Consider the following 9,341-nt stretch of genomic DNA (forward strand, 5'->3'; position numbering starts at 1 on the left):
TTTGGGGGCTTTCGGAGCCCTCCGGTCTCGATCAGACGGTTCTGAACCCGAGGGGGGGTAGGATCGGCCTAGGAGGGGTTAGTGGGCTTTGTAGAGGCATTGGGCTGAGAAGAGAGAGAAGAGGTGTGGCCCGACGGCAGTTTCGGAGACCGAAATGTGCGACGAATAAACCGACAACGATGCCGCTATATGTTCAACCGTTGGGTTATCAAACGGACTCCGAATGCCATGGAATTTGGCAGGCGGTCTATCTACACTATAATAAGATCGCTCAACAAGTTTCACCCCATTCCGATAACATTTTTATGCCACTTGTAAAATAATATTTCGGAGGTGCCGCGGGCGCCTGCGAGTGTGACTGGCTCAGAACGGACAATGGAGAGAACTGGGAAAACCCGAACGGATGCATGTTTTGAAAAACATGCAGATGAAATGCACATGATGAAATGGCAAAGTGCAACACGCAAGCGAATGACATGGCAACGACGGCAAATAACTGGAAGACACCCGACGCAACGGTCTCGGGGCGTTACAACTCTCCTCCACTAACAAAAAATATCGTCCCGAGATCTCAGGAATGAGACAGGAGAGGAAGAGGAAGAGGTGAAGTAAGAACGCAAGAGAAAAGATGAACAAAGTTGAGAGCACTCGATAGAAAAGAGGAACGGCGAATATGACGAGAATCAAAAGGTCAAGGAACAAGATAGACTCTGAAAACCACTCCGGTTAGAACAAGGTAGAAAAGAAATAAGAACAAAAGAATTTTGGCAGCACTCCGGCTGAAAATGGAAGGATAGAACATGAACTTCACAAGATGGGATGACATTTGATGAGAAGAACAACACAATGCCTCCGGAAGAATTGAATTAGTGGAATGAAAAGAATGGGTAAGAGAAGAAAACCTTCAACCACAAATGAGATAGATAGCATCCTTAGAAGGAAGGATTGACCCAATTTGTTTAGAAAATCAGCAACAAAAGAATCATCTTGTTGAGGACTTATGGGAAAACATCTCAAAACTCGAGGTGAAATTATGCCACAACCAAATGCTTGAATATCTGAGAAAAATGAAGAAATGCAAAACTCCACTTCAAAAGAATACGGAGAATTAATTGCACTTCGAGATGCAAGAAGAATAATACTTGAGTTCCACCAACAAGAATCTTCATGAACCACCGGTAGGATTGGAAAGAATGAAAAAATTGATATGATGACAAAGGAAGAGGAATGCTGAAGGAACCACCATAAGAATTCGAAAATGACTGATGAAAGAGAATGAATCACCGGGAAGAATTAGAAGAACAAATATGCTTGAGGAGATTTAGATGCAAAAGAACGAAGAGATAACGAGCTGAAAAAAGAATACTTAACATATGCGCTAGGATAATTGGATAACAATAGCTGGAATGTGAGGACAAAGAATTCTTCTGGAATGATGTTCTTTGGCGGATCGAAACGAAAACAACTCCTAAATTGCTCCAGAAAGGTAAGAAAATAATTGCACGATTGGAAACAATAAGAGGATAGCGACAAACTAGCACCACGAATCTCCGAGAGAACGGACAAGATTTAGAGGAAAACTCTTCTTTGGTCTTCAAATGACGACAAGAAACACCACCAAAATTGTTGAGACACTTCGGAAGATCAAAAAGAGTAATGGTTGAGCGAGAGATGAAAATGATTTGAAAGCGATCTTGGAGAAGGCATATGACTGATGGAATCCATTCTTACGTCACACTTTGAGAAAGATTTGAGAATAACTCTGGAAGAATTGGAAGAGTCAGGTAAGCTCCTGGGAAAAGACTTGTGGGTTAGGGCCCACTGAAAAGAAACACCATTGAGAATGAATGATAGAAGAGCGAATGTGCCAGAACAACTGAGGGACTTGAATGAGGTGACAACCTCAAAATAATTGAATGCAAACACGAATCTTCTGAGATGTCTTGAGCACTCCGGAAGGATAAACTGTCGAGACGCAAACGAGAAGGGGAAACATCTAAGCCAAGGCAAAGAATACAATCAACATCGAAAACTAAAATTGAATCCAAAGGAAAGAAAACGGGACGAAGAATGACGAAGTTTGACGAGAATTCACCGGTTGAGATCATTGAGGAAAGACTGAAGAGGCTCCGCAAGAACGAAATTGATGCTCGAATAGAGACGCAGACTCCGAGAAGAAAAAGGGATGGGAGGGCGGGAAAACAAAGGCAACTAGGAATAGGGAACCGACGAATAACTTGAAGAGAAAAAACACCGGTTGAAATAATTGAGGAAAGAATGCAAAGGCTTCACACGAGTAGGATGGATACTCGATTATGAACTCTGGCTCTGAGAAGAAAAAGGGTGGGCGGGTGGGAAAAGAAAGACAACTTCAGATGGGGAACAACGTCATTGATAAAGAACTGAGGATTGATCTCGTAAAAGACGATGAGGATCGAATGACTCCAAGAGAAGTGCGCCGGATAAAAAGAGCTGACATCGCAATGAACGAAAACTAACTGCATGATCCTAAAAAAATTGAAGGGGAAGAGGAGTAATTCAAAGAACCTACGTCAATATTTCTCACCAGAGCGACGAAGGGGCTGAGTAAAAAGAATTCCTACTCTCCGGTATAACTAGACTCCGAAAAAGTTTTCTTCTAGACTCGACAACGGCCAACTACGATCAATCAAGGGGGGATCCTATGGTCGGTCGCCGCTCTGATACCAACTTGCCACGCCCAATATGCGATCCTATCCGAGGGGAACTCGAAGGTCCCACCAAGGATAGAGCCGCATATTGAAACACTTTTGCAAGGTGGATATCATTACATTGTACCATTATATAGTAGCTGGGGATACATACAAAAGGCATACATATGCCATAAGAATATATCAAACATCATACATGAGAACAACATCCGACTACGGATGAAACATAAACATAAACTCAAACGACATCCACCTTGCTAGCCCAGGCTGCCGACCAGGAACCTAACCCCTGATCGAAGAAGAAGCAAAAGAACTCGAAAAAAGCAAGCATCGCTCTCACGTCGGATCATCGCAAGAGGCATTGGGCTGGGCTATCAAACGGACTCTGAATGCGATGAAATTTGGCAGGCGGTCTATCTACACTATAATAAGAGCGCTTGACAAGTTTCACTCCATTCCGAGAACATTTTTATGACACTTATAAAATAATATTTCTGTGGTGCCGTGGGCGCGTGCGAGTGTGACTGGCTCAGAACGGACAATAGAGAGAACTCGGAAAACCCAAACGGATGCAAGTTTTGAAAAACATGCGGATGAAATGCACATGATGACATGAAAAAGTGCAACACGCAAGCGAATGACATGGCAGCAACGGCGAATAACTGGAAGACACCTCGCGCAACGGTCTCGGGGCGTTACACCAAAACAAGAGGAAAAGCGTTAGGAAAAGTAGATATATTGGAGACGTATTAATTGTCCACATCCATTTCTTTTGCATATCACACAATTGTATGGAAGTCTTTAGATGGGACACTGCATCCTCATTAGGATTACCGGAATTTTTTTCTTTCATAACAAGATTCAACAAAGCCGAATTAATATCATAAGACTGCTCACTAGCGGTGGAAGGAGCAATTGGAGTACTAATAAAACTAGTAGACCCGTTGCGCCAAATGGCGCAGAGGCACCCTAAATCCATGTGCGTGATGAAAATATTATCCATGGTTTAATCCCCTTTAATAGGAAACATGGTGGATTGTCATCTACTCTAAGATGTATATATACATTTTAACTTGATAGCACAGAGTATTTTCTACCGTGTTCGTAGAGACCCATTTGAAATTAAGTTCACATTAAAAACACTTGCATTTTTCAACAACTTTGTGTTTGAGGAAAAAAATATAGACTTTTGTTTAAAAATATGTGTACCTTTAAAATCATGAGTGCTTTAAAAATATTTTCGTTAGTTAGGAGCTTTAGGTCTGAGCAAAGATGTATGATTGGAGCTTTGGCCCTTTTGTACAAAAATAATGAAGGGGCATCAAACATTGAATAGCAGTTGAACAATAGTTCAAAACGTCTCCATAATAGAAATAGGTATCGTCAATGACATTTGTTTTATAACTATCAAACATGTTTAAAACATCCTTTATATTGAATCCACATAACAATTATTTATGATAAGGGGCACCATCACATAGATTAAAAAAAAAGGGATTAATCAATAGTTCAACACTAAAGCATCGACCACTTGCATGGTGGTCGGAGCAAGTGGAAATGTGTCAAGTCTCTAAGTTGCGGTACATATTCTAAATCCTTGCGGTGCTCCATGTTTAGCAAAGTATCGTCATATGCACATCTTTGCTACAACCGATGCATGCACCTCAAACAACATGCTGGTGTTTTTACCTAATAAAATAGAGTGTAGAATTTTTTTGCCAGGTGCAAATTGTACCAACGACTTGTATGAAATAAATGCAGTGCTTCATTAAGATCATTACCGGACTATTCTTGCCAAACAAACCAAAAACTGTTGTTTTCCCCTGTATTACTTGAACTGGTTACAATATAAACAAAATTAACCCTGTCGTAGAATAAAACCATTATGACCTACTAAACCCAACCTGACAAAATGATCCATTTCAATACAAAACATTTGATGTGTCGTTAATTGCCAGTTGTTAAAAAAATTGTAATAGAATCATGGCGCAAACGTAGCTTGTATTGCGGTTTACAGAATGAAGGAAACTCAAATAATATTTTAACATTAATTTATCTTCCATACTAATGATAGCCTCATACAGCGCCATAGCTCTAACCTTGATCTTTTTTAAAAATACCATAAAAATATGTTAGATGGACGCAAATGCTTCTATTCTCCTTATTAATTTGTTGCAATGTAAATTTGTAAGATATACATGCAATTCCAGCTAGAAATACACTGACAAATTGCCATGGAAATCATTATGAGAAATTAAGAACAGGTTCCACCTTTTTGTTGACAGAAAATAAAGAAAGAAAGAACACATCAGAATTTTAATATGAGTAGCAGAGAGGTGGAGGACCATAATCCTTATTCAGGCAGAGACAACAGCGGACAGCTGGGCATCAGAGGGCTTGGCGCCTGCTGAAGAACGCATGACATTATTGGATTGACCTCTTGGTAGATGAGCATGCATGAAGGACATCAATACAAAAAGTGATATAAAATATTAATAAATTTTAGGTTCATTTATGTTTTTTTAGCCAAAATGTCCTAGCCAAAGAGAGCTGTATTGGCAGAACAAACATTCCAGGGTTCTTTTTGGAAGCCACAAGAACAAACAAACTGCCAAACAGAATGTACGGAAAAGTCAATTTAGTCTTAAGGCATGACAGGCTGACACACAAAAAACTTGGAATAGTGACTGTGAACATTCTGTTGTAGCAATCTACTATGAAGCACAGAAAAGGCAATTTACTCTTGACGCACAAAATTTTAACAGTTATTTTGTCATTGTATTCTTCCTAGTATGCTTAGTTTATGCAAGAAAATGGTCGTACTTCAGTTATACATTACACAAAGGTAGATCTAGAAGAACACTTGGCTGACCACATAAGGGTATAATAATGTAGCAGCAGCATATACCATAACAACTTTAATAACAAAATTGGTACCTAATCACTTTATAGCAAACGACAACTATCCGGCGGCATCATTAACCTGATTAGCACCTAAGAACAACATAAATTTCTTTTAGTAACAGTCCATGCAGAGTATGGCATCTAAACCTTCTAACAAAAACATGATTACAAAAACCTTATAGAAATAAGGAATTGAAAAACAAGAGAACAAATAAAAGGAGGCACACACACTTGTAATGCAAACCATGCCAATTGTCAACTTATTTCTTAAATCTCATAGAACATCAACTCAATTGTGGACTAAAGATGGTTGCCATGGTAAAATAATCTTTCTCTCACGTCTTGCTCATTTCAAAGACTACACGACCCACTACTTATTTTCATACACCAGAATAAACTTCACATCGCGTGCATCCAAAAGGAAAATATATAGATTGCTTCAAAAAAAAAGGAAAATATATAGATGGATACAGTAGGGGCCTCCCCTACTGATATATGGAGCAAATTCTATTGGAAAATGAAAAAACTATTAAGAACTCAAACAAAGAAAAGTTTAGCTGAAGCATTTGTAGAATGGTGATACAAAATAATAGGAGTACGACTAGGAATGGATATTAACATAAGGTCTATGACAACAGACTCAGATATTTAGATCCAAATAAAGAAATAAGCCTTGTCACCTGATGCTTGCTCCACTATACCACCTCTCTGGCTTAGCGGGGAAGGCAGGAAATGGAGAGGCATGGCTGAGACCTAAAGTATCCTAACCTTTCAAAGACATAGTAATAAAATACTCGAAACCTTCATTAGAATCCTCATAGCTGAGCCACAATTCACATACACATAGTTGAGCATGCAACCTAAAGTATCATAGTTAAGCCACAATTCACAGTAATTTTAAGTCCAAAAATAGAAGAAATAGCATGTTGTAAGATTAATACGCACAGATACATAGTTAAGTTGCAACCTAAAGTATCCTTACCTGTCAAAGATATGCTAAAAGAATATTCAAAATCTTCATTAAACATATCATCATATTGGCCAGCCACGGCAGCAGAGTGCAGACCTATTCACAGGTTAGCTGAAGCGGTATGAAAAATTCAAACATTAGTTGTTACGATATTATTCATCGGCAAAGCAGTATGGGTTACCATCAGCGAGACATTGCTGGGTGGCGACTTCGGCCTCTATGGTCGTAAGTTTTCTAAAAAGCAACATGGATGAATAGATACCTCAGGAGCGTTGGTCCCGGAGAATTGTAAATTTGTAACACACTCTTTTTTAAATGAACAGAGAAAATCTGCAATGACCAAGATGTCCAATTCTTCAATTACCTACTTATATATCAAGGTATAGAGTATATCTATCCGGGTTGTGACAGATTCAAACTGAAAGCAAATCGGATTTTAGGACAGAGCTATATTGTGACTAAACATGTAAATAAGAGAATTCTGTAGTGCAAGAGCACTTTTAGGACATGGTTATATTATGACCAAATTAGCACATGAACTTATAATCAAAAAGGACATGCGTGGGGAAAACACTGCCCAAACAAAGTACAGAGAAAAGGAACGCCCAAATAAATATGTTGACGAAGGCAAAGGAAGAAGACCACGTCATGTTTGAATGAATATATATAATCTATTCCAGACCTTGCTTAGCTAGTAGAAACAAAGTGACAAGCAAGCACAAGATGCATTAGCTTACATATTTTAAACCACTGCCATTGACATACACGGATGATTACATTACAAAGGCATATAACTTGACATATAGGCATGGACGCTGATACTATCAATTTGTTTATGCCCCGTGCCCAACTATCATGCCCCTAATCTTGCTCATATCAAGCACAACAGCAGCAAAGTGATAAGAAATGTAGCCACTCAACACATGGAAAATAGAAAATAGTGAACATACGCAAACAAATCAAACTGAAGCAAATGCCCAGCCTCCAGTCAGCTGCTCAAATATGCTCTCCGCCACTAAGGGGAAATATGGGATATACTTTTCTTAACATTAAATATTCAGTTGTAGATGTAGATAAAAGATTTATTCTGCTTGCACATCATTTGTTCGAGCATCACATACTCTCAATTAACCAACAACAATCATGAAGGACATACCTCCCCATGTCGTAGGCCATTGCCTCCAGTTCTTGATGGACTCCTTCAATAGCGCAATGCCTTCCATCTGTAGCAATGCAAAATTCAGCAACAAAGGTAACAAGCCTAGTGAGAGAGTGGATAGCAGAAGAAACACTTTCAACCAATTCCAGAGAAACAGAGAATATGTATAGGAACTTCCCACTAAAGTAACAATGGAATGCCATTTCATATTTGTAGCAAGTTAGTTTAAGAGAGATTCTGGTAAAAAAATCTAAATTATTTAAGGCTACTTCTTTCCAAATAAAAAAGTAAATTCAGTAACCATGTGGATAAGAATAAAATGTAACTTAAATTGTTTAAGGCCACCTCTTTCCAGATAAAAATGTAAATTTAGTAACCATGTGGATAAGAATAAAATGCAACTTTCTATCTTCATTAAACTTTTGAGTTCCCTACTGAAAAATTAAAAGGACGGAATTAATCACTGGAAAGTAGCATCTCATAGTGATTTAGCTCTTTGCTCAAGTTGTTTTGCCCACCTCTTCCTCAATCTTTTTTTATTTTGCCCACCTGTGTTAGTTTGCCCTTCCTTACTGATAGTTTGTTCTTAGCTAAAATTGGTTGTTGGATCCATTTTATGCCAAAAAGGGGCACTCAAGATAAAAGAGAACTTTGATCCAAAACTAAAAGAACAAAAAAAAAGAACGGAGTGGCCGGTGGGCGTCGACAGCAGGGCTGGGCCATCTTCCTCTGGCTCTGTCTTCCTCGTCTTCCTCGGTGTTGACCAATCAGCTAGCTCTAAAGAAGATGATATAGAGAGAAGTGAAGGGGGGAGGAGGGGCACGGTGGTGGTCAAGGTAGGAGAGGAGGAGAGATGCGAATGGCCTGTGCTTGCTGGTGTTCCTCTCCATCTGCTGCTGCACCTCCCTCTCCTCTTTCCTCTCTCTTTCTCCCTCATCTCCTTCCTTCTCTCTTTCCCACATCTTCTAACTCTCCTGCAGGGACAAGCTCATGGCACTGGACTGAATCGAGTGCCCCAGCTGTCGCCCTTTGCCTGCAGGTCGCCCCCGCTACCGGAGACGCTCGCTGCCGTGCCCTCATGCCTCAGATCTTGCGGGATCCCCTGCTCCTCCACCTCTAGCGAGAAGACCCTGGCGGCAGCCGCGGCTTTGTTGTATGCTCCCCATCGGCTTCCTGCCCAAAGGCTCACAACGGTCGTCCACTGGCTCGCGGTGGCGGCGGCCCCTGACCTCTTGCGCGGCTGCTTCCTCCTGGTGGCATGGTCGCCGGACAGAGAAGAGCGAGACGGAATGGCGGCGATGGCTGACGAGGAAGGACGGAGGAGAACGAAGGAGTGCGATGCTGCGGGTTTGGGAAGGCTAGGGTTTTTGCTATGGGGATTAGGGATAAACCCGGGCATGGGCAGCCAGGCCCGACGACCCGGCCCGAAAAACCCGGGCCGGGCCGGGCCGGGCTTGACGTTTGGGCCGGGCTCGGGCCTAGTTTTGCAGCCCGGAAGATAGTTCGGGCCGCGGGCTCGGGCTTCATTTTTTATGTATTTCGGGCTGGGCTTTCGGGCTTCGGGCCGGGCTTGCACGTGCGTACACTAAAAAACAGCGTTCGGCCCGGGCTTTCGGGC

General features: G+C 41.0%; 1 long non-coding RNA gene across 2 annotated transcripts; it reads right to left on the reverse strand.

Moving 5' to 3' along the window:
* Positions 1 to 4,416: 4,416 nt before the first annotated feature.
* On the reverse strand, positions 4,417 to 9,071 carry LOC123069790 (uncharacterized). 2 transcript variants are annotated; one of them, XR_006432972.1, is made up of 2 exons: positions 5,628 to 9,071; positions 4,417 to 5,094 (listed from the first exon to the last, which is right to left on the reverse strand). It is a non-coding gene; the product is annotated as an uncharacterized lncRNA (long non-coding RNA). The 2 variants fall into 2 exon arrangements; XR_006432971.1 differs by having other exon boundaries at positions 4,417 to 5,097.
* Positions 9,072 to 9,341: the final 270 nt, after the last annotated feature.

Source organism: Triticum aestivum, chromosome 3B (genome assembly GCF_018294505.1).
Source record: "Triticum aestivum cultivar Chinese Spring chromosome 3B, IWGSC CS RefSeq v2.1, whole genome shotgun sequence".
In the NCBI taxonomy this organism is placed as follows: domain Eukaryota; kingdom Viridiplantae; phylum Streptophyta; class Magnoliopsida; order Poales; family Poaceae; genus Triticum; species Triticum aestivum.